The sequence below is a fragment of the Camelus dromedarius genome, unplaced genomic scaffold (assembly GCF_036321535.1).
Source record: "Camelus dromedarius isolate mCamDro1 unplaced genomic scaffold, mCamDro1.pat HAP1_SCAFFOLD_45, whole genome shotgun sequence".
In the NCBI taxonomy this organism is placed as follows: domain Eukaryota; kingdom Metazoa; phylum Chordata; class Mammalia; order Artiodactyla; family Camelidae; genus Camelus; species Camelus dromedarius.
In genome coordinates, this window is record NW_026989855.1 from 437165 (window position 1) to 462999 (window position 25835).

General features: G+C 54.2%; 2 pseudogenes; both read left to right on the plus strand.

The window, feature by feature from the left end:
- Positions 1 to 5: 5 nt before the first annotated feature.
- On the plus strand, positions 6 to 11149 carry LOC135320964 (mitogen-activated protein kinase kinase kinase kinase 1-like; annotated as a pseudogene).
- An 84-nt stretch (positions 11150 to 11233) lies between these two features.
- Positions 11234 to 24601, plus strand: LOC135320965 (mitogen-activated protein kinase kinase kinase kinase 1-like; annotated as a pseudogene).
- Positions 24602 to 25835: the final 1234 nt, after the last annotated feature.

Sequence of the window (25835 nt, forward strand, 5' to 3'; positions counted from 1 at the left end):
ACCTCATGTTACCCCCTCCCCATGTGGTACGTGGTGTGGGTGGCAGCCAGGGGCTCCTGGGGCCAGGTTTCCTGGTCCCCATCTGACACCCTGCCGGTGTGAACCTTGCAGTCACAGGCCGCCTGTCAGAGCTCCAGATCAGCTATGTCTGCCGGGAAGTGCTCCAGGTGAGGCGATGCTTGGTGGGTTTGGGTGGGGGGAGGAGATGGTTGGTGGGTTTGTGTGGGGGCAGGGCCCTGCTCACACCCCCAGAACACTCACAGCCCCCTCTCCACCCTCCTCCCCAGGGACTGGCATATCTACACTCACAGAAGAAGATACACCAGGACATCAAGGTGATCTGGGGGCAGAAAAGTAGCCTTGGTGGTTGGGGGCCTCTGGGAGATGGTAGTGGTATTTGGAGGGCTCAGGCGGTGTGTGACCAGGGAGCAGAGGCAGAGTTGGGCTGGCAGTAGGGAGGGGTGTCTCTGACAGCCTCTGATCCCCCCTCTCTTCCCCAGGGAGCCAACATCCCCATCAACGACCCTGGGGAGGTCAGACTGGGTGAGTGTGGCTGGTGGGGGTGGGGAGGGGGACTGGCTGGGAGCCAGAGGTGACAGGGACCGTAGGTCAGTATGTCTCTCCCTCTGCCTCCAGCTGACTTTGGTATATCGGCCCAGATCGGGGCCACACTGGCTCGACTCCTCTCTTTCATTCGGACACCCTACTGGTGAGGGGTGCCTGGCTGGCAGCCAGGGGTGGTGCGGGGTTGGTGGTGGTGGGCAGCGGCTTTCCCCACCATGGATCTCTGGCAATCTCCATCCTGCATTTTTGTCCTGCCTCTGCAATTCTCTGTTGAGCGATCTGTGTACTCTGTGGCTCTCCCTTGAGTTTTCCATTTCCCTAGGTCTATCTGTGCATGTCTCCCCTCCATGTTCTTTTCCCAGTGTTTTTGTTGATTTTGATCCTGATCTCTGTCTCTTCATATCTGTCCATGGCTGTCTTTTCTGTCTGTTTCAGTCTGTGGCTCTCCCTGTCTCTTCGCCTCTCTCTGTCTATGTTTTCTAGTCTATCTCTGACACTCTGTCTTTACCTATCTCCGTCGTTATTTCTGTCTCTCTGCCTCTTTATGTGTCCGCATCCAACTCTCTCTGTGTCCCATTCTCCGGCTCGCTCCCTGTCTCTCTCCTGTCCCCCCACCCCCAACCTAGGAGTCTCCCCTCCCCTTCATCATGTCACCCCTGGCTCTCTGAGGGTCTCTGCCCCTAGGATGGCTCCGGAAGTGGCGGCCATGGCCCTGAAGGGGGGATACAACGAGCTGTGACATCTGGGCACTGGGCATCACAGCCATTGAATTAGCCGAGCTATAGACACCCCTCTTGGTCGTTCACCCTCTCTGGTAGGCAGATGTGGCAGGTCCACCTGGTCCCAGAGATCCCACTCGACTCTGACCCTGAACACCACCCCCCGCCTGCTTCCCCACATCAAGACCCACCTACAGGGGATCCCTCTCCCTTCGAGCCCAACCCGAGGACCTCAACCCAGAAAGCATTTTCTCCAGTCCACACCAGGAGCCCCCAGTGCAGGGAGTCCTGTCTTGAGGCTCCCCCGAGCCCTCTGGAACTCTGTAACATGATGAGCAGCATCCCCTGGAAGTGGCGTCCTGTGCATCGTAAAACCTACCCCTCATTCTCCTCCTGTCCCTCACTGCTCTCTGCTGACCTCAGTGCCATCGGGGGTCCCTCACATCGTGAGATCTGACCTCCACAGAGAAGTCTGAATCCCATGTTCTGTCCTTGCTTTCTACAGTTCTCTTCCTCATGACCAAGAGTGGCTATCAGCCTCCTCGGCTAAAGGAAAAAGGCAAATGATAGGAGAGAGTCATGGGAAGGCGGGAGAGAGAGGGCAGAGTCAGGGCTGATGGTCTGATGGGAGGGTCTCTGGTCCCCTCAGCCCAGAACTTGCCTTTTGGGGGGGTTATTTATTTATTTATTTACTTTTAGAGGAGGGGGTTGAACCTAGGGCTTCCTGCATGCTAAGCATGCGCTCTAACACTTGAACTGTACCCTCCCCCAGTACTTGCCTTTTTCTTCCCAAGGTCGGCTGCCTTCCACATCTTCGTCAAAGTCACCCTCACCAAGAGTGCCAAGAAACGACCTGGCGCCACCAAGATGCTCAGTGTAAACCTCCCCTCCCTGAGCAGCCTTCCCAAACTCACCCCCTGTGAGAACCCCCCAGGGCCTCCCTCGGCTCCCTAGAACACTGATGATTTTATTCCACAGAACGACTATGGCCCTTTCAAAGTCCCTGCTCCCTCTGAAATCCCCAGGGCTCCGCCTTCCAAGACCCTCCAAATTGTACCCCAGAACTTTCCCCCAAGATATGCTGAGTTCTAAAACCTCACAAGTTGCCAACGGCTTCAGGACCCATTCCTGGGGGTTCTCTGGAATTCCAGGGGACACCCGAGACACCTCTGGAATTCTCCAACTTCTCTAAATTCGTCTGATCCCTACAGACACCTCAGAATCCCCCAGGTGGCAGCTGCCCAGACTTCCCTGCCTTCTTCCTCTATTGGCACCTTCACCGCCAGATTCCCTTAGATGGGTTCTCAAGCCCCTGTGCCAGCCCTCTCCCTGCAGCCCAGCCCTCTGTCTGCTGACCGCCTCCTCCTCCCACCCGCAGCACTGACTGGTGTCCCAGCCCGGGCTAAACAGAGCCCTGATCCTAGAGCTTCTTGACAAACTGAGGAACCCAGGGAAGAGGGCAGCTGTTGGCGAGATTGAAGATGAGGAGCCTGAGGTGAGTGGGCCTTGTTTGGATGACAAAAGTACTGGATGGTCCCCACCTTTGCTCAGGCTGCTCCCCTGCCTGGCTTGTCCTTTGTTGCCTCTCTTAGAAGGAGAAAAGCCAGGGACCATGGGGGGCTTTTCACAGAGCTGGGGGCACAGAGGTTACGGGAGAGCCCAGGGCTCCAGACTGGGCTGCTTGAGGACGGTGGGCCAGACGCGGCTGCTGCTCTGCCCAGCTACTCCCGCCATCGCTCGGCGGATACGATCCACCCAACGATCCAGCTCTGTGGGGATCCCAGTTGCAGACTGCTGTCATCAGTAGAGAATCCTTAAGATTTGGAGACCCTTGTAACCCCCTCATCAGATTGCCAGAGGCCCCAGAGACACTCCTCGCTTCTAAACAGACCCTCAGAGGCCCCCCATTACCATCTGATCACACAAGAGGCCCCAGAGAACCTCATCTACAAAATGATTCTAGAGACCCCTACCTCTCCGCTCTGCACACGGACCCCATAAGATTTCCTATAACCACCAGGACTCCCAGAGACCTCAGAAACCTTGTTCTGATCCCAGATACCCAAGTGGAATCTAAAAACAAACACTCTATAACCATGTTGAGCCCCCATCGCCTGATCACAAATCTTGACCCCAAAATGAGACCCCTGTAAAACAAGATCCCTCCCCTGACGGGAAAGCTTCAGTCCTAATATCCTGGCTGCAGACCACACCCCACCCCATTCTATTCTTTCTATTTACGAATCCATGTTCCCAGCTCACTGTGTGTCACCTGCATACCACCCCACCCCAACCCCCATGGCGGGACATAGAGTTCATGATGCTCAGAGGCATGTAGTCCAGACACACAGCTGACAAGATGAGATGCCTAACCACTGCCCCGCCGCCCTCCCCTCCCCCTGGGCTACTGCTGACTCTTTCCTATCCCACAGGCTCGCTTACAACCCCCTGGAGGCTTCAAGAGCAGCAGTCCTAGGTCAGGGACCCTCAGCGTGGGAGGGGGGATGGGATATGTGTGGGGACCGCCCGAGGCTCATGCCTGTCCCTCCTCAGGAGGAACCTGTCAGAGTCCGAAGATGACTACGACAACGTGGACATGTGAGAGAGCGCCTCAGACCCCACCCAGCCCCACCATCCATGACCCCAACCTCAGCCCCTGCTTTCCTTCCACCACTCAGCCGTGACCCCTGGCTGGACACTCAGTACCCACTCCTAAGTTCACCCTAACCCTGACCCTCCCACACCAGCCCCCACTCTCCTCCCCACCAACCCTTCACCCCTAACCTCACCCCAACTCAACCCTGGAGCCCCTGCCACATCCTAGTACCCAGCACTCACGTCATTCACTGATTCATGTCGTGCTGCTGCTCCAGACTGAGCTCCTCGACAGCAGGAGCCCTGCTGCTGCTCCAGACTGACCTCCTCGACAGCAGGAGCCCTGCCTGCTCTCGCACTGCTGAAGCCCAGCATTGTGCTGGCACACCCTCTGTAGACTCTTTGTGAATGTATGTATGAATGAATGAATGAATGAATGAACAAATGAATGAGTAAACAGATTTTTCTCTTCCTTCCCCAGGCCTGTGGTAGTGGAGACACGCCCAGCAGATGATCTACTGCCCCCAGCAACCTCTCTATCCAGGAATGGGTCCCTGGGTTTCGGAGTGGGTGTTAGGAATCAGTCTCTGCACCCCCTCCCCTCCCCAGTGGACACAATATAGTGGTCATCACATGCCTGTGTCTCCCAATAAACGTGATTTTAGCCTCTGTGGTCATCTTGGATTTCTGTGGTGAGGGGAGGAGGGCCGAATTCCTGGATGCCTACTGACCCCCTCCAAATTCAACGATCCAGTACAACGTCAGGGATGCAGCACAGACATTATTTCTACAGCACATGGTCACCTCTCCCCCAGCGGCCTTGGGAGGAGGGATTTGGGGACTAAGGGGCTTGCTCTAAGCATAAGGCATTTGAAGTGGGAGTGAAGGGCCAGCTGTGGGTGTCTCAGCTAAGCTGGTCCTCATACTGCGTGCGGGAAAAAGTCACCAGCAGGGAAGAAATCCCAACATCTCTCTTGGTAGAGACCAGCCACCACGTTCCTCCCCACCAACCCTTGACCCCTAACCTCACCGCAACTCAACCCTGGAGCCCCTGCCACATCCCAGTCCCCAGCTCCTCCTAGATGTTGCTCCAACACCCAGACCTCAACTGCAGCCATAACCCCCAACCCCTGACCTCATCTTTCTTTATCTTCTCACCCAAACTCACACTGAACCTCAGCCCCTGGGAATTCTGCCCCCTCCAGACCCTCAGTCCCAGAACTCAACCTCAAACCTAGGAGTCAACCCAGGCCCCCATCTCCCTCAGACCCAGGCCTGGGGGAGATCCATTCCACACATCTCATCTGTAATAGGCTCCCATGCGGCGTGCCCAGCACCAAGTGAGAATCCGACCCCCAGGAGCTCATAGGACCTGTGTTACTAGGTGGCTGTGATGATGCAGAGACCTAATGCACTGTCAACACTGATACCCAAGTGTTTCTGTTACTAACTTCGTCATGGTTATTAGTCCTTTAACCCTCAGCTCCAGCCCAGAAAGAGTCACATCCTGGCCCTCCTGAGCTGACTTCCAGCCCTAACCCACCCGAGTCCTTGCTCCCAACACCCTCCTCCCCCACTTAACCCATCTGTGTGTTTCAGCCCCACCCTCGCAGAAGACATACCTCCTCCTCTACTCCCCAAGGTAAGGTTCTGGGCAAAAGCTGGTGGGCTGGGGGCCAGGAGGCCAGGGTCCACAGATGGTGGGATACCAAGCTCTCCAGGGCTGGAGTCTAGGACACTAGTTCCCTTGAAGTGTGGGATGACCAGGATGATGATCCCACTGGGATGTGGAAGGGGCATCCCTGAACCTAGGGGTGGGACTCAAAATATTTAGCCTGATGAACACTCATCAGTAGCTGGTCCTCGGAAACTCCTTCTGTACCCAGCATTCACCCTTTAGTTGCCGGAGTTTGTTGATGTTCTTGGGGGGGGCGGTTAGAGGGGAAGTCTGGAGTGGTGGTCGGATATTGTGGGGAGGGTCAGACCCAAGATGCAGCATCAGATCTGGCAGAGGCAGACAGCAGGGTTCCCTCTCTCAGAGATCATCTCATGTATTTCCCCACCCTCCCTCTCTGTTTCCAAAACCAAGATCCGTTCTCCATCTGACGAGGGTCCTGGGGGGACTGCGGATGAGGGGCAGCTGAGCCCAGGGGTAGTGGTCCGCTGTGCCAGTGGGCCTCACCCTCGCACCCCCCTAATTTGGCCACTCCCAGCCACCTGAAGCCCCTACCTAACCGCTCACTCAGGTACCAAGGCAGGCTGGGGTAAGAGGTGGGCATAGGTGGGGGTAGGGCAGGTCGGGAGGGTGATTTCGGGGCTGATTTTCCCCACCCCATCTCAGAAACTTCACTGTGGAACCCAGCCCTCGGGAACATGACCAGCCCCCTCTGTTGCCCCCCAAAGAGGAATACATGAAGAGAAAGGTGAGGCCAGCTGTGCTGAGGACTCACACCTCTGATCGGGGCTGGGGATGCCTGGTTGGGGTTGCGGGGCCGAAGACTAATAATGATGACAGGTGACATTTCTTGAGCAACTCCTCTGTGCCAGACACTGACCTCATGTCTTTACATGGTGTATACCTTCACAGATGGAGATAGATAGCACAGAGATAGATATTGTCCCCCATTTAAAATGGGGGAAACTGAGGCACAGTGGGGTAAGTAGATTTCAAAGGTCATAAACCTTTGAAGAGGCAGAGGCAGGATTTGAACCTTGCACTCCAGAGTCTTAACCACGGCAACTTCCTATCCCCTCCTCTCTTCTGCTGGATGGGCTGCTGCCCTGCCCCTATGGCCCACCCAGGGATGTGCCCTTCTCGTAAAGTTGTTCAATGGCTGCCCTCTCTGGATCCACAGCACGGCGGCCTCGACACACCCCTCCACCCAAGGTGAGCATTCAGGAGATTCTCAGAGAATGTGATGGGGATGGGGAGGGTCCTTAATGGAGGTGGAGATGCAGGGACAAGGGGAGGGTCTTAATGGGGTTGGAGTGGCCGAGCTGTGTTGGGGGCAGAGCCAGGGGTGACAGTTGGGGTTTAAGGATCAAAGATGGGTAGAGTGAAGGTGAGTTTGAGAGTGAAAACCAGAAAAATTAGAGTTTGGAGGCCAGGAGTGTCAGATAAGGCAGAAAGGCCAGCGTTTGGAGTACAAGCCTAGGAACAGATGGACCCCATTTACCTCAGTTGGACGTTAGTGGCAGAGAGGCGAAGATCAGCATTTTGGGGTCAGGAGTTTTAGGGATTAGAATGTAGCCGAAAGGGAAAGTATTTGGGGATCAAAGATGTGGAGACAAGGTCAGTGAAAGGTAAACGTTAAGGAAACAGTATAAGAATTTACTTTCTGTCACACTGGAAAGAAAAAGCTATACGTCAGGGCATCTGAATTTGAGGATCAGTGTTGAGATAGGAGTAGCATTTAGGGAGCAAACTGGTGAGAAGGGGGGATAGAATTTAGAGGGCTATTACGGGAGGCATGTTTAGTGTTGAGGTCAGAATTGAGGAGACAGAGGGTCAGGATTTGTGGGTCAGAGATGGAAGAACCAGCAGAACGTGGGAGGTCAGAGGCTGGGGAGAATGAGACCGGCTCCAGGGAACAGGTCAGGGTTTGAGGTCAGAATTGGGAAAACAGGGACTGGAAATGTCAGTGTTGGAGGCAAGTAGAGAATTGAGGGTCAGGGCTGGGAACAGAGTACCCGTGTTTGGGGTCAGATGAGGGGGCCTGGGAGGTCCTCGATGATGAGGCAGGTCCCAGCATCTTCATATCTGTTCCCCAAGACCAGCACTTACTCCTGGGAGCTGAGGAAGGCATTTTCATTCGGAACCGAAATGATCTGGAGGCCACGCTGGAGATGGTGACGGCCAGGCGGCACCGCGGGTGAGCCTAGGGTGGGAGGCTGGAATTGGGAGGTGCTGGAGTCTTACAGGAGCTGTCTCCTCCATCGTCTGCAGCTCTCTTCTAGCTCGACTACCTGGGTGTTCTCCATCAACCATGTCCTCATGTCTCTCTCAGGTCTGGCTGTGGGTTGGTAGGGATGGGTTGGGTTGGGGGGGTCAGAACTTAAGGAGTCAATGGTCAGGGTGTGGGAGCTAGCTGGGCACAGCTGAAAAAAACACTTAGGATCCCCTTCCACAGAGCCCACAATTCAAATCCCAGCCACGTTTTCAATGTAGGACTTGGGGCAAGAGACTTTGGCTTCCCAAGCCTCTGTTTCCCCATCTGTAAAATGGGGCTCACAATACTGCCACGTCTCAAGTCAGTTTTGAGGTCATTCCTACAGTGAGTTAGTCTTTACATTTCTTTGATGGTCATATGACAAACCTTATCCCACATTTTATTAACTAGAGTGAGTGAGCTGTAGGTTAAAATATTGTGTCATTGTTTTAGAAACGCTTTGTGTAAAGAATTTCTCATTTGTGAGGAAACACCAAGCCAGATAGGATTTGTGAGCTCATTAATATCACATGTGGGATGAGAAACTTTTACAGAATCTCTAGGTATGTTTCTTCTTAAACTTTTGTAATATGTGTAACTTCAGCTGACTGGTTAAGTGTCCATAGTTTCTCATGTGACTACAGGCACCACTAGGGTTAGGAACATACTTATTTTAGGCACCATTGTTCACCAGAGCCAAGCACAATGCCTGGCCTCCCGTGGGCATTTAAAATATGATAAGTGAGAAGCGAAGAAATACAGGTGCTTGAGATTTAAGGCGTTGGGCATTTCAAAGGGATGGGGCCCAGGGAAGGGATGGGGAAAGCTGGGAGTGTGCATTGCCCTATAAATTCCTGCTTCCCCTAAATACACACACCCTGCACGAAAGTCCCTCCACCTGTCTTCTCATAGCATCCTGGGCCTGCTGGAACGGAAAGAGGCCAGAGCAGGAAGCCCCACTCCTCACATCAGTCCCCACCGGCTCCTAGGAAGGTACGAGACCCCAGTGGAACCACAGAACCCTCTAATACCTGATTCCTGCCCCCAACCCCAACCCCCACCCCCACCCCGACTCACGCCTACCTTGCTCTGCAGGAAGAACATGGTCTCCACTAAGTTCCAGGATACCAAATGTTGCCAGGCGTGCTGGGTGGGTGAGAGAGAATCTCCTGGATATGCAGAGGGGAGCGGGGCCAGGGGAATGACTTGGACTTTAGCCACTAAAGAGGGTTGCGATTTAAGGCAGGGTGTCCAGAGCCCAGGAAAAGATGTGTGGCCTTTGGGGGCGCGGGGCAGGGGAGACAGGATTGACCCTAACCCATCCTTCCCCACCTCCACAGCGGAGGGCGCTAGCTCCCGGGGCCCGTTCCTGTGTGGGGCATTGGAGACATCCGTGGTCCTGCTTCAGTGGTAGCAGCCCGTGAACAAGTTCCTGCTGGTCCGGGTGGGGGGCCTGTAAGCACTGGGGACTTTGTCAGGTTCTGTGGCGGGGGCCTTCCACTCTTCTGCTGAGAGCTCTTTGAAGTCGGGCTTCCACCCGAGGTCTCTTCCCAATCTCCCCAAGAGCCTGCTCTCCTGGAGGCTCCTCCTTCTGAGGCCCTCCGGTTCTTTAAGCCCCGCCCTTCGCCCCGGGCCTAATTCTTCTTCAGGCCCTGTGCCCCGCCAGGTCTCTTAGGAGACCCTATTCAGGTTCTTGGAGCCTCTAAGACTTTGGTGCCTCGGAGGCCACGCCCCCTGGGGGGCCCGGCCTTGCTGTCACCAAGGCGGCACGCCCCCTAGTGGAAGCCACGCCCACTCTGAGACCACACCCCTCAACTTCTAAGCCCTCTGAAGCCTCAGCCCCTCAAGTTTCTAGGTGGCACCTCCCAAGACTGAGGGCTCCGGAAATCCTTCGGGAGCCCCAGGCCGACTCTCTTCCAAGGCCCCGCCCCTCACAGGCCCCGCCCCAAACCTCCTCTGAGTCCGCCCCTTCCCGAGCGGCCCGCAGCAGGTGCTCTTCCCGCTACCCACGCCTCTGCCGGTGTTCTCACTGCTGACCGGGCCAGGCTCCGAGCTGCCCGCCGTGTGCATCGGCGTGAGCCCCGGGCAGCCGGCGAAGTCGGTGTTCTTCCACGCCGTGCGCTTCGGCGCGCTCTCCTGCTGGCGGGGCGAGATGAGCGCAGGTGAGTGGGACAGGTCCTGGGAGGGGTGCGGCTTATCAGGTTAGCGGCGTTGGGTCTGGGTAGCTGGGCGGTGCTTAGCCTGAAGCGTAACTGGGAAGCGGGCTGAACTAAGAGGGGACTGGAGAACGTTGGGTATATATAACTGGTGAGATGGATGACGGGGAGGGGGAGAAGGAGGGTGTGAGGAACTCTGTGATGGGTGGGGTTTAGCCTGCTTGCCTGGGGATACAGAGGATGCCTAGCAGAGTATAGGGGAATGAGGTGGAATTGGACCTTGCACTTCCGCCTCTCCACCAGAGCCCAAGGGACCAGTACAAGTGACTCAGGTCGAGGAAGACAAGGTGATGGTCACTTCTGGATTTCTGATGTGCACCTCTGTCTCTGACCATCTCCCTGTCTCCACAAAGCTCAGGAAAGGAAGGAATTCATTAGGAAGTCCTAGGCGGGGAATCTGAGGCCCACAGAGGGGAACTGACTCTCATCACCAGCTGTTAGACCTGCTCTGTGCCCTCTCTTTCTGTGTCTATATTGTCCCCTCTGAATCTCTGTTTCTCAATGTGTCTGTTTTGCCACTTCTTGGTCTCTGCCCAGCTCGCTCTTTGTCTGCTTCAGTTTGGATCTGTTTCTGATTATCTCTCCCTGTCTCTGTCTCCCTCTGACTTTCCTCATTTTAACAAAGTCACATCACCTCCTGCTCAGAGCCCTCCCAAGCCTTCCATTTCCCTCCAACAATAAGCCCAAATTTCACATCACAGCACTCGAGTCTGACGCACACAACCACCCCAGGCTGACCCACCTTCTCTCCACTCCACCCACTTTGCCACTTTCCAGGCCCACCAGGCACTTTCCTACCTCCGGGCCTTTGCACTTGCTCATCTTGTTCACGTTGAGTGGGAATGCTCCCATCCTCAACCCCGTCACCTTCTCAGAGTTGCCTTCGCTGATCACCCAGTATGAAACGTCATACCACTTCCTACACGTAATTCCTGTTGTCTTTTCTTGCTTTTGTTTTTTCTATTTATTCGCATCTCACATACTGTTTCTTTGTCCTATTTCTCTTGTCTACTGTCCGTATCCCCCACTGGAATATTCTCTCCACGAGGGTGGGGATCTCTGTCTCTATGTCCACAGCTGTGTCCCCATTGCCTACCACGGCACCTGGCACAAAGTAAATGTGTAGTCGGTTGAATGAATCTATCTCCCTCTGGCTTCTGGTTCCCTGTATCGCTGCCTCTCTCTTTTGCTGACCATTCCTTGTCCCCTCATGTTACCCCCTCCCCATGTGGTACGTGGTGTGAGTGGCAGCCAGGGGCTCCTGGGGCCAGGTTTCCTGGTCCCCATCTGACACCATGCCGGGGTGACCTTTGCAGTCACAGGCCCCCTGTCAGAGCTCCAGATCAGCTATGTCTGCCGGGAGGTGCTCCAGGTGAGGCGATGCTTGGTGGGTTTGGGTGGGGGAGGCGATGCTTGGTGGCTTTGGGTGGGGGCAGGGCCCTGCTCACACTCCCAGAACACTCACAGCCCCCCTCTCCAGCCTCCTCCCCATGGACTGGCCTATCTACACTCACAGAAGAAGATACACTGGGACATCAAGGTGATCTGGGGGCAGAAAAGTAGCCTTGGTGGGTTGGGGCCTCTGGTAGATGGCAGTGGTATTTGGAGGGCTCAGGCGGTGTGTGACCAGGGAGCAGAGGCAGAGTTGGGCTGGCAGTAGGGAGGGGTGTCTCTGACAGCCTCTGATCCCCCCTCTCTTCCCCAGGGAGCCAACATCCCCATCAACGACCCTGGGGAGGTCAGACTGGGTGAGTGTGGCTGGTGGGGGTGGGGAGGGGGACTGGCTGGGAGCCAGAGGGGACAGGGACCCTAGGTCAGTATGTCTCTCCCTCTGCCTCCAGCTGACTTTTGTATATCGGCCCAGATCTGGGCCACACTGGCTCGACGCCTCTGATCCATTGGGACACCCTACTGGTGAGGGGTGCCTGGCTGGCAGCCAGGGGTGGTGCGGGGTTGGTGGTGGTGGGCAGCGGCTTTCCCCACCATGGATCTCTGGCAATCTCCATCCTGCCTTTTGCCCTGCCTCTGCCTTTCTCTGTTGAGCGTTCTGTGTACTCTGTGGCTCTCCCTTGAGTTTTCCATTTCCCTAGGTCTTTCTGTGCATGTCTCCCCTCCACGTGTTTTTCTCAGTGTTTGTGTTGATTTTGATCCTGATCTCTGTCTCTCCATACCTATCCGTGGCTGTCTTTTCTGTCTGTTTCAGTCTGTGGCTCTCCCTGTCTCTTTGCCTCTCTCTGTCTATGTTTTCTAGTCTATCTCTGACTCTCTGTCTTTACCTCTCTCCGTATTTATTTCTGTCTCTCTGCCTCTTTGTGTCTGCATCCAACTCTCTCTGTGTCCCATTCTCCGGCTCGCTCCCTGTCTCTCTCCTGTCCCCCCACCCCCTACCTAGGAGTCTCCCCTCCCCTTCATCATGTCACCCCTGGCTCTCTGAGGGTCTCTGCCCCTAGGATGGCTCCGGAAGTGGCGGCCATGGCCCTGAAGGGGGGATACAACGAGCTGTGACATCTGGTCACTGGGCATCACAGCCATTGAATTAGCCGAGCTACAGACACCCCTCTTGGACGTTCACCCTCTCTGGTAGGCACATGTGGCAGGTCCACCTGGTCCCAGAGATCCCACTCGACTCTGACCCTGAACACCACCCCCCGCCTGCTTCCCCACATCAAGACCCCCCTACAGGGGATCCCTCTCCCTTCGAGGCCAACACGAGGACCTCAACCCAGAAAGCATTTTCTCCAGTCCACACCAGGAGCCCCCAGTGCAGGGAGTCCTGTCTTGAGGCTCCCCCGAGCCTTCTGGAACTCTGTAACATGATGAGCAGCATCCCCTGGAAGTGGCGTCCTGTGCATCTTAAAACCTACCCCTCATTCTCCTCCTGTCCCTCACTGCTCTCTGCTGACCTCAGTGCCATCAGGGGTCCCTCACATCGTGAGATCTGACCTCCACTGGGAAGTCTGAATCCCATGTTCTGTCCTTGCTTTCTAGAGTTCTCTTCCTCATGACCAAGAGTGGCTATCAGCCTCCTCGGCTAAAGGAAAAAGGCAAATATTAGGAGAGAGTCATGGGAAGGCGGGAGAGAGAGGGCAGAGTCAGGGCTGATGGTCTGATGGGAGGTTCTCTGGTCCCCTCATCCCAGATCTTGCCTTTTGGGGGGGTTATTTATTTATTTATTTATTTACTTTTAGAGGAGGGGGTTGAACCTAGGGCCTCCTGCATGCTAAGCATGCGCTCTAACACTTGAACTGTACCCTCCCCCAGTACTTGCCTTTTTCTTCCCAAGGTCGGCTGCCTTCCACATCTTCGTCAAAGTCACCCTCACCAAGAGCACCAAGAAACGACCTGGCGCCACCTAGATGCTCAGTGTAAACCTCCCCTCCCTGAGCAGCCTTCCCAAACTCACCCCCTGTGAGAACCCCCCAGGGACACCCTCGGCTCCCTAGAACACTGATGATTTTATTCCACAGAACGCCTATGGCCCTTTCAAAGTCCCTGCTCCCTCTGAAATCCCCAGGGCTCCGCCTTCCAAGACCCTCCAAATTGTACCCCAGAACTTTCCCCCAAGATATGCTGAGTTCTAAAACCTCACAAGTTGCCAACGGCTTCAGGACCCATTCCTGGGGGTTCTCTGGAATTCCAGGGGACACCCGAGACACCTCTGGAATTCTCCAACTTCTCTAAATTCGTCTGATCCCTTCAGACACCTCAGAATCCCCCAGGTGGCAGCTGCCCAGACTTCCCCGCCTTCTTCCTCTATTGGCACCTTCACCGCCAGATTCCCTTAGATGGGTTCTCAAGCCCCTGTGCCAGCCCTCTTCCTGCAGCCCAGCCCTCTGTCTGCTGACCGCCTCCTCCTCCCACCCCCAGCACTGACTGGTGTCCCAGCCCGGGCTAAACAGAGGCCTGATCCTAGAGCTTCTTGACAAACTGAGGAACCCAGGGAAGGGGGCAGCTGTTGGCGAGATTGAAGATGAGGAGCCTGAGGTGAGTGGGCCTTGCTTGGATGACAAAAGTACTGGACGGTCCCCACCTTTGCTCAGGCTGCTCCCCTGCCTGGGGTGTCCCCTTGTTGCCTCTCTTAGAAGGAGAAAATCCAGGGAGCATGGGGGGCTTGGCACAGAGCTGGGGGCACAGAGGTTACGGGAGAGCCGAGGGCTCCAGACTGGGCTGCTGGAGGACGGTGGGCCAGACGCGGCTGCTGCTCTGCCCAGCTACCCCCCGCCATCGCTCGGCGGATACGATCCACCCAACGATCCAGCTCTGTGGGGATCCCAGTTGCAGACTGCTGTCTTCAGTAGAGAATCCTTAAGATTTGGAGACCCTTGTAACCCCCTCATCAGATTGCCAGAGGCCCCAGAGACCCTCCTCGCTTCTAAACAGACTCTCAGAGGCCCCCCATTACCATCTGATCCCACAAGAGGCCCCAGAGAACCTCATCTACAAAATGATTCTAGAGACCCCTACCTCTCCGCTCTGCACACGGACCCCATAAGACTTCCTATAACCACCAGGACTCCCAGAGACCTCAGAAACCTTGTTCTGATCCCAGATACCCAAGTGGAATCTAAAAACAAACACTGTATAACCATGTTGAGCCCCCATCGCCTGATAACAAATCTTGACCCCAAAATGAGACCCCTGTAAACCAAGATCCCTCCCCTGACGGGAAAGCTCCAGTCCTAAGATCCTGGCTGCAGACCACACCCCACCCCATTCTATTTTTTCTATTCCCGAATCCATGATCCCAGCTCACTGTGTGTCACCTGCATACCACCCCACCCCAACCCCCATGGCGGCACATAGAGTTCATGATGCTCAGAGGCATGTAGTCCAGACACACAGCTGACAAGGTGAGATGCCTCCCCACTGCCCCGCCGCCCTCCCCTACCCCTGGGCCACTGCTGACCCTTTCCTATCCCACAGGCTCGCTTACAACCCCCTGGAGGCTTCAAGAGCAGCAGTCCTAGGTCAGGGACCCTCAGCGTGGGAGGGGGGCTGGGATAGGTGTGGGGACCGCCCGAGGCTCATGCCTGTCCCTCCTCAGGAGGAACCTGTCAGAGTCCGAAGATGACTACGACAACGTGGACATGTGAGAGAGCGCCTCAGACCCCACCCAGCCCCACCATCCATGACCCCAACCTCAGCCCCTGCTTTCCTTCCACCACTCAGCCGTGACCCCTGGCTGGACACTCAGTACCCACACCTACCTTCACCCTAACCCTGACCCTCCCAGACCAGCCCCCACTCTCCTCCCCACCAGCCCTTAACCCCTAACCTCACCCCAACTCAACCCTGGAGCCCCTGCCACATCCTAGTACCCAGCACTCATGTCATTCACTGATTCATGTCGGGCTGCTGCTCCAGACTGAGCTCCTCGACAGCAGGAGCCCTGCCTGCTCTCGCACTGCTGAAGCCCAGCATTGTGCTGGCACACCATCTGAAGACTCTTTGTGAATGTATGTATGAATGAATGAATGAATGAATTAACAAATGAATGAGTAAACAGATTTTTCTCTTCCTTCCCCAGGCCTGTGGTAGTGGAGACACGCCCAGCAGATGATCTACTGCCCCCAGCAGCCTCTATATCCAGGAATGAGTCACTGGGTTTCGGAGTGGGTGTTAGGAATCAGTCTCTGCACCCCCTCCCCTCCCCAGTGGACACAATATAGTGGTCATGACATGCCTGTGTCTCCCAATAAACGTGATTTTAGCCTCTGCTGTCATCTTGGTTTTCTGTGGTGAGGGGAGGAGTGCCGAATTCCTGGATGCCTACTGACCCCGCCTCCAAATTCAATGATCCAGTACAACATCAGGGATGCAGCACAGACATTATTTCTACAGCACATGGTCACCTCTCCCCCAGCGGCCTTGGGAGGAGGGATTTGGGGACTAAGGGGCTTGCTCTAAGCATAAGGCATTTGAAGTGGGAGTGAAGGGCCAGCTGTGGGTGTCTCAGCTAAGCTGGTCCTCATACTGCGTGCGGAAACAATCACCAGCAGGGAAGAAATCCCAACATCTCTCTTGGTAGAGACCAGCCACCACGTTCCTCCCCACCAACCCTTGACCCCTAACCTCACCGCAACTCAACCCTGGCGCCCCTGCCACATCCCAGTCCCCAGCTCCTCCTAGATGTTGCTCCAACACCCAGACCTCAACTTCAGCCATAACCCCCAACCCCTGACCTCATCTTTCTTTATCTTCTCACCCAAACTCACACTGAACCTCAGCCCCTGGGAATTCTGCCCCCTCCAGACCCTCAGTCCCAGAACTCAACCTCAAACCTAGGAGTCAACCCAGGCCCCCATCTCCCTCAGACCCAGGCCTGGGGGAGATCCATTCCACACATCTCATCTGTAATAGGCTCCCATGCGGCGTGCCCAGCACCAAGTGAGAATCCGACCCCCAGGAGCTCATAGGACCTGTGTTACTAGGTGGCTGTGATGATGCAGAGACCTAATGCACTGTCAACACTGATACCCAAGTGTTTCTGTTACTAACTTCGTCATGGTTATTAGTCCTTTAACCCTCAGCTCCAGCCCAGAAAGAGTCACATCCTGGCCCTCCTGAGCTGACTTCCAGCCCTAACCCACCCGAGTCCTTGCTCCCAACACCCTCCTCCCCCACTTAACCCATCTGTGTGTTTCAGCCCCACCCTCGCAGAAGACATACCTCCTCCTCTACTCCCCAAGGTAAGGTTCTGGGCAAAAGCTGGTGGGCTGGGGGCCAGGAGGCCAGGGTCCACAGATGGTGGGATACCAAGCTCTCCAGGACTGGAGTCTAGGACACTAGTTCCCTTGAAGTGTGGGACGACCAGGATGATGATCCCACTGGGATGTGGAAGGGGCATCCCTGAACCTAGGGGTGGGACTCAAAATATTTAGCCTGATGAACACTCATCAGTAGCTGGTCCTCGGAAACTCCTTCTGTACCCAGCATTCACCCTTTAGTTGCCGGAGTTTGTTGATGTTCTTGGGGGGGGCGGTTAGAGGGGAAGTCTGGAGTGGTGGTCGGATATTGTGGGGAGGGTCAGACCCAAGATGCAGCATCAGATCTGGCAGAGGCAGACTGCAGGGTGCCCTCTCTCAGAGATCATCTCATGTATTTCCCCACCCTCCCTCTCTGTTTCCAAAACCAAGATCCGTTCTCCATCTGACGAGGGTCCTGGGGGGACTGCGGATGAGGGGCAGCTGAGCCCAGGGGTAGTGGTCCGCTGTGCCAGTGGGCCTCACCCACGCACCCCCCTACTTTGGCCACTCCCAGCCACCTGAAGCCCCTACCTAACCGCTCACTCAGGTACCAAGGCAGGCTGGGGTAAGAGGTGGGCATAGGTGGGGGTAGGGCAGGTCGGGAGGGTGATTTCGGGGCTGATTTTCCCCACCCCATCTCAGAAACTTCACTGTGGAACCCAGCCCTCGGGAACATGACCAGCCCGGGCTGTTGTCCCCCAAGGAGGAAAAGATGAAGAGAAAGGTGAGGCCAGCTGTGCTGAGGACTCACACCGCTGATCGGGGCTGGGAATGCCTGGTTGGGGTTGCGGGGCCGAAGACTAATAATGATGACAGGTGACATTTGTTGAGCAACTCCTCTGTGCCAGACACTGACCTCATGTCTTTACATGATATATGCCTTCAGAGATGGAGATAGATAGCACAGAGTTAGACACTGTCCCCCATTTCAAAATGGGGAAACTGAGGCACAGCGGGGTAAGTAGCTTTCGAAGGTCATAAACCTTTGAGGAGGCAGAGGCAGGATATGAACCTTGGCTCTCCAGAGTCTTAACCAGGGCACCTTCCTGTCCCCTCCTCTCTTCTGCTGGATGGGCTGCTGCTCTGCCCCTATGGCCCCCCCAGGGTTGTGCCCTTCTTGTAAAGTTGTTCAATGGCTGCCCTCTCCGGATCCACAACACGGCGGCTTCGACACACCCCTCCAACAAATGTGAGCATTCAGGAGAGTCTCAGAGAATGTGATGGGGATGGGGAGGGTCCTTAATGGAGGTGCAGATGCAGGGACAAGGGGAGGGTCTTAATGGGGTTGGAGTGGCCGAGCTGTGTTGTGGGCAGAGCCAGGGGTGACAGTTGGGGTTTAAGGATCAAAGATGGGTAGAGTGAAGATGAATTTGAGAGTGAAAACCAGAAAAATTAGAGTTTGGAGGCCAGGAGTGTCAGATAAGGAAGAAAGGCCAGCGTTTGGAGTACAAGCCTAGGGACAGATGGACCCCATTTACCTCAGTTGGAGGTTAGTGGCAGAGAGGCGAAGATCAGCATTTTGGGGTCAGGAGTTTTAGGGATTAGAATGTAGCCGAAAGGGAAAGTATTTGGGGATCAAAGATGTGGAGACAAAGTCAGTGAAGGGTAAATGTTAAGGAAACAGTATTAGAATTTACTTTCTGTCACACTGGACAGAAAAAGCTATACGTCAGGGCATCTGAATTTGAGGATCAGTGTTGAGATAGGAGTAGCATTTAGGGAGCAGACTGGTGAGAAGGGGGGATAGAATTTAGAGGGCTATTACAGGAGGCATGTTTAGTGTTGAGGTCAGAATTGAGGAGACAGAGGGTCAGGATTTGTGAGTCAGAGATGGAAGAACCAGCAGAAAGGGGGAGGTCAGAGGCTGGGGAGAATGAGACCGGCTCCAGGGGACAGGTCAGGGTTTGAGTTCAGATTTGGGAAAACAGGGACTGGAAATGTCAGTGTTGGAGGCAAGTAGAGAATTGAGGGTCAGGGCTGGGAACAGAGTACCCGTGTTTGGGGTCAGATGAGGGGGCCTGGGAGGTCCTCGATGATGAGGCAGGTCCCAGCTTCTTCATATCTGTTCCCCAAGACCAGCACTTACTCCTGGGAGCTGAGGAAGGCATTTTCATTCTGAACCGAAATGATCAGGAGGCCACGCTGGAGATGGTGAGGGCCAGGCAGCTCCGCGGGTGAGCCAAGGGTCGGAGGCTGGAATTGGGATTTGCTGGGGTCTTACAGGAGCTGTCTCCTCCTTGCTCTGCAGCTCTTTCTAGCCGGACTACCTGGGTGTACTCCATCAACAATGTCCTCATGTCTCTCTCAGGTCTGGCTGTGGGTTGGTAGGGATGGGTTGGAGTGGGGGGTTCAGAACTTAAGGAGTCAAGTGTCAGGGGGTGGGAGCTAGCTGGGCACAGCTGGAAAAAAACACTTAGGATCCCCTTCCACAGAGCCCACAATTCAAATCCTAGCCACGTTTTAGATTTAGGACTTTGGGCAAGAGACTTTTGATTCCCAAACCTCTGTTTCCCCATCTGTAAAATGGGGCTCACAATACTGCCACCTCTCAAGTCAGTTTTGAGGTATTCCTACAATGAGTTAGTCTTTACATTTCTTTGATGGTCATATGACAGAACTTATCCCAGATTTTATTAACTAGAGTGAGTGAGCTGTAGGTTAAAATTTTGTGTCATTGTTTTACAAACGCTTTGTGTAAAGAATTTCTCATTTGTGAGGAAACACCAAGCCAGATAGGATTTGTGAGCTCATTAATATCACATGTGGGATGAGAAACTTTTACAGAATCTCTAGGTATGTTTCTTCTTAAAATTTTGTAATATGTGTAACTTCAGCTGACTGGTTAAGTGTCCATAGTTTCTCATGTGACGACAGGCACCACTAGGGTTAGGAACATACTTATTTTAGGCACCATTGTTCACCAGAGCCAAGCAAACTGCCTGGCCTCCCGTGGGCATTTAATATATGTTAAGTGGGAAGCGAAGAAATACACGTGCTTGAGATTTAAAGACTTGGGCATTTCAAAGGGATGGGGCCCAGGGAAGGGATGGGGAAAGCTGGGAGTGTGCATTGCCCTATAAATTCCTGCTTCCCCTAAATACACACACCCTGCACGAAAGTCCCCCCACCTGTCTTCTCATAGCATCCTGGTCCTCCTGGAAAGGAAAGAGGCCAGAGCAGGAAGCCCCAGTGCTCACATCAGTCCCGACCGGCTCCTAGCAAGGCAGGAGACCCCAGTGGAACCACAGAACCCTCTACTATCTGATTCCTGCCCCTACCCCCACCCCCACCCCGACTCACGCCTACCTTGTTCTGCAGGAAGAACATGGTCTCCACTAAGATCCAGGATACCAAAGGTTGCCAGGCGTGCTATGTGGGTGAGAGAGAATCTCCTGGATATTCAGAGGGGAGCGGGGCCAGGGGCATGACTTGGACTTTAGCCACTGAAGAGGGTTGCGATTTAAGGCAGGGTGTCCAGAGCCCGGGGAAAGATGTGTGGCCTTTGGGGGCGCGGGGCAGGGGAGACAGGATTGACCCTAACCCATCCTTCCCCACCTCCACAGCGGAGGGCGCTAGCTCCGGGGGCCCGTTCCTGTGTGGGGCATTGGAGACATCCGTGGTCCTGCTTCAGTGGTAGCAGCCCGTGAACAAGTTCCTGCTGGTCCGGATAGGGGGCCTGTAAGCACTGGGGACTTTGTCAGGTTCTGTGGCGGGGGCCTTCCACTCTTCTGCTGAGAGCTCTTTGAAGTCGGGCTTCCACCCGAGGTCTCTTCCCAATCTCCCCAAGAGCCTGCTCTCCTGGAGGCTCCTCCTTCTGAGGCCCTCCGGTTCTTTAAGCCCCGCCCTTCGCCCCGGGCCTAATTCTTCTTCAGGCCCTGTGCCCCGCCAGGTCTCTTAGGAGACCCTGTTCAGGTTTTGGAGCCTCTAAGACCTTAGGGCCTTGGAGGCCACGCCCACTGGGAGCCCGGCCTTGCTGTCACCAAGGCGGCACGCCCCCTAGTGGAAGCCACGCCCACTCTGAGACCACACCCCTCAACTTCTAAGCCCTCTGAAGCCTCAGCCCCTCAAGTTTCTAGGTGGCACCTCCCAAGACTGAGGGCTCCGGAAATCCTTCGGGAGCCCCAGGCCGACTCTCTTCCAAGGCCCCGCCCCTCACAGGCCCCGCCCCAAACCTCCTCTGAGTCCGCCCCTTCCCGAGCGGCCCGCAGCAGGTGCTCTTCCCGCTACCCACGCCTCTGCCGGTGTTCTCACTGCTGACCGGGCCAGGCTCCGAGCTGCCCGCCGTGTGCATCGGCGTGAGCCCCGGGCAGCCGGCGAAGTCGGTGTTCTTCCACGCCGTGCGCTTCGGCGCGCTCTCCTGCTGGCGGGGCGAGATGAGCGCAGGTGAGTGGGACAGGTCCTGGGAGGGGTGCGGCTTATCAGGTTAGCGGCGTTGGGTCTGGGTAGCTGGGCGGTGCTTAACCAGAAGCGTAACTGGGAAGCGGGCTGAACTAAGAGGGGACTGGAGAACGTTGGGTATATATAACTGGTGAGATGGATGACGGGGAGGGGGAGAAGGAGGGTGTGAGGAACTCTGTGATGGGTGGGGTTTAGCCTGCTTGCCTGGGGATACAGAGGATGCCTAGCAGAGTATAGGGGAATGAGGTGGAATTGGACCTTGCACTTCCGCCTCTCCACCAGAGCCCAAGGGACCAGTACAAGTGACTCAGGTCGAGGAAGACAAGGTGATGGTGTTGATGGACGCTAAGGACCCTTCTGGCTCTCCCTCACGATTCCTAGATCTCGGATTTCCGACCCCCACATCATGTAACTCTCAGAAACTCTAACTCCGGTCCTTGCCCGTCTCTCTTTGCTTTTCACACTGAACTTATTGTCTGGTCCCTCGGTAACCTTCTAAGCCTCACTTACTGCTCTTAAAGCTCCCTCTCTATCTCCTTCGAGGGTCTCTGAAGCTGGTGACTCCAGAGGGGGCCCCAGTCCGGGGGCTTCGAACTCCAGAGATCCCCATGACTGAAGCAGTGGAGGCCGCAGGTACGTGCAAGGACGGTAGGGCCCGGGGTCCTGGTTGGAGGGTTAAGTGAAATCCAAGGGTAACAGGCACTGATTTCCTCCCAGCTATGGTCAGGGGTTGGCTCCAACCCTGCTGGAAGCATGGAGTGTAGGTGTGGGCTCTAGGCTCAGACAAGGGAAGCTCCTGCATCCCAGCACCCACAACCCAGTCCCTCCTTCAAACATCTCATTCATCAGAAGGATGGGGAGAACTGAGTCAGGGTGTGAAGTCCTGGAGAAGCTTCCTCCAGTCTCAGTTCAGACAGGTCTCCCTTCTCTACCCCCAGTGTCTCTTAGGTCCAGGGCTCATGCAGGACCAGTGTGTGACCTTGGGTAATGGACTTTGCTTCTCTCTGAGCCTCAGTCTCCCAACTATAAAATGGGATCACTATAGAGATATGTGGGTTAAGAGCATGCACCAGACTGCCTGGGTTGGAATCCAGCTCAATGACCTTAGGCATATGACCTAATCTTCCTGTGCCTCACTTTCCTCCTCTGGAAAATGGAATGAAAAATGGTGCTTGGCTCACAGAACACTATGTGTCAGACATTGCCCTTATGCTTTTGTATTTTACTTAATCCTTTTGGTCGCCTATCAGGTAGGTATTATGTTGTCAAAGGTTGGTATTCTGAGGTGCAGAAAGATTAAGTCACTTGCTTGAGGTCACACAGCGGATACGTGTTGTAAGCAAGACTGATTATTTCTGGACCTGAGGATTTCAGAGACTACCTCCCTGCTCTCTTTGAGGGAGAGGGGAGGAGTCTTCTAGACACTGACACATGCAACTTTTCCCCCAGCTGCTGCAGGAACTCAGAGACCCCACCCTCACCTTCCGTCTGCTTGGCTCCCATAGGTATGAGCTTGGGGTAGGGGAGAGAGGACTGGAAAGGGGGAGGCTTCGGATGTAGAGAAGGCATCCTGACATGTCCCCAGCCGCCTGGATCTTTGGCCTGAACATTCACTCACTTGGTCTCCCTGCTAGCATCTCTGCCCCCTATAGTCCAATCCCCAACACAGCAGCTGAGGGGGAATTTTCATTTTGTATTTTTAATTTAGCTTTTTATTTTGACATGACATTTATTCTCTCAGAGAAGTTACAAAAATAAAACTAAAAATTCTGTATCCCCTTCACCCAGATTCGTCATATTTTATTTTTTAACCACATTTGCTTTTTTTTCTCTTTCATATACGTTTAGTTATTTTTCTACTTGCATATGAATTATAGACATGATGACTGATTCCCATTTATCCCTATATACTTCAATACATGTTACCTATACCAACGCAAGGACATACTCTTACAAACCACCATACAGCTGTCAAAATCAAGAAACTAACACTGAGCTCTCACTGCCTTCTAATTCACACACCCATTCAAGTCTGACCAGTTGTCCCAGTGATGCTCTTTATAACCAAAAATCATACTTTTTTTTTTTTTCTGGTCCAGGACATTACCTAGGACAATGGGTTGCATTTGGGAGTCATGTTTATTTATTCTTTAACACGAATCAATTCTTCACACTTTTCTTTGTATTTCATGACCTTGATACTTGTGAAGCATACAGGAAATTTGTTTCACCAAACGTCCCTCAGTTTTGTTTGAGGTTTCCAGGTTAGGCGTTTTGGGCAAGAACACCACAGAAATGATGGTGTGTCCTCCTCAGTGCATCATATCAGGAAGCAGATGTCAGTTTGTCCCATTACAGGCAACGTTACCTTGGTTATTTGGACAAGGTGGAGTCAACCAAGTTCCCTGTTATAAATTTACTCTTTTTCCCTTTATATTAATAAGTATCTTTTCTGATGATTTGTTGAGATCTTTATAAATTTGCTATTCCTCATCAGACTTCCACCCACTAGTTTTACCATTGATGATTTTTGCCTGAGTCTACTATTAGGATGGTTAATAAATGGTGATTTTCTATTTTTATCACTCCTTCTAAATGTATTAGTTAGCATTCTACTGCAAGGAAGAGCTGTCCCTTCTCCACCATGTATGTTTGCATACATGTGCTGGTGTGTTCTTCCAGCATAGTCTCAATAGTTTCCATTTTATTCTATGGGTTGTAATGTATTAGTATCATTATTTTGAGGCACAAATTCTCCCAGTTATAGCCATCGAGAGCCCCTTCAAAGACTTCTTTGAACTTTTGACATGGCACAGGGGTCTTTTGAAATCCAGATCTGACTGTGTCACCCTCCACCTGTTCAACACCCAATCCTGGCCACAGCCCACACAACCATGATTTCTGCTGTCAAGCCCCCTCCCACCTCAAGGCCTTTGTGCAGGCTGTTCTCTCTGCTCACAACACTCTTCCCTGCCCTTTCACCAAGTTCCCTCCTGAACGTCTTTCAGGCTCCAGCATCCATTCTTCGGGGTGCACGTTGGCCGACCCGTTGGGCTAGGTTTCCTGGGTGTGTGCCTCACGCTGCTTTGCACTCACGTCATTCACTGATTCATGTTGGGCTGCTGCTCCAGACTGAGCTCCCCTAGAGCAGGAGCCGTGCCTGCTCACGCACTGCTGAAGCCCAGCATTGTGCTGGCACACCCTCTGTAGTCTCCTTTGTGAATGTATGAATGAATGAATGAATGAATGAACAAATGAATGAGTAAATTGATTTTTCTCTTCCTTCCCAAGGCCTGTGGTAGTGGAGACACGCCCAGCAGATGATCCTACTGCCCCCAGCAACCTATATATCCAGGAATGAGTCCCTGGGGTTGGGGGTGTGTGTTAGGAATCAGTCTCTGCACCCCCTCCCCTCCCCAGTGGACACAGTATAGTGGTCATGACATGCCTGTGTCTACAAATAAACGTGATTTTACCCTCTGCTGTCATCTTGGATTTCTGGGGGAAGGGGAGGAATGCCGAATTCCTGGATGCCTATTGACGCCCCCCAAATTTCAACGATCCAGTACAACATCAGGGAAGTAGCACAGACTTTATTTCTACAGCACATGGCCACCTCTCCCCCAGCAGCCTTGGGAGGAGGGATTTGGGGACTAAGGGGCTTGCTGTAAGAATAAGGCACTTGAAGTGGGAGTGAAGGGCCAGCTGTGGGTGTCTCAGCTAAGCTGGTCCTCATACAGCTTGTGGAAACAATCACCAGCAGGGAAGAAATCCCAACATCTCTCTTGGTACAGAAGAGCCTCCACTTTCTTCCCCACCAACCCTTGACCCCTAACCTCACCGCAACTCAACCCTGGACCCCCTGCCACATCCAAGTCCCCAGCTCCTCCTAGATGTTGCTCCAACACCCAGACCTCAACTGCAGCCATAACCCCCAACACCTGACCTCATCTTTCTTTATCTTCTCACCCAAACTCAGACTGAATCTCAGCCCCTGGGAATTCTTCCCCCTCCAGACCCTCAGGCCCAGAACTCAACCTCAACCCCAGGAATCAACCCAGGTCCCCATCTCCCTCAGCCACAGGCCTGCGGGAGATCCATTCCACACATCTCATCTGTAATAGGCTCCCATGCGGCGTGCCCTGCACCAAGTGAGAACCCGACCCCCAGGAGCTCATAGGACCTGTGTGACTAGGTGGCTGTGATGATGCAGAGACCTAATGCACTGTCAACACTGATACCCAAGTGTTTCTGTTACTAAGATCGTCATGGTTATTAGTCCTTTAACCCTCAGCTCCAGCCCAGACAGAGTCACATCCTGGCCCTCCTGAGCTCAGACTTCCAGCCCTAACCCACCCCAGTTCTTGCTCCCAAAACCCTCTTTCCCCACTTAACCCATCTGTGTGTTTCAGCCCCACCCTCGCAGAAGACATACCTCCTCCTCTACCCCCCATAGTTAGGTCCTGGGCCACAGCTGGGGGGCTGGGGCCAGGAGGCAAGGGTCCACAGATGCTGGGATACCGAGCTCTCCAGGGCTGGAGTCTAGGACACTAGGTCTCTTGAAGTCCTGGAGGACCATCATGATGATCCCACAGGGATCTGGAAGTGGCATCCCTGAACCTAGGTGTGGGACTCAAAATAATTAGCCTGATGAACTCTCATGAGTAG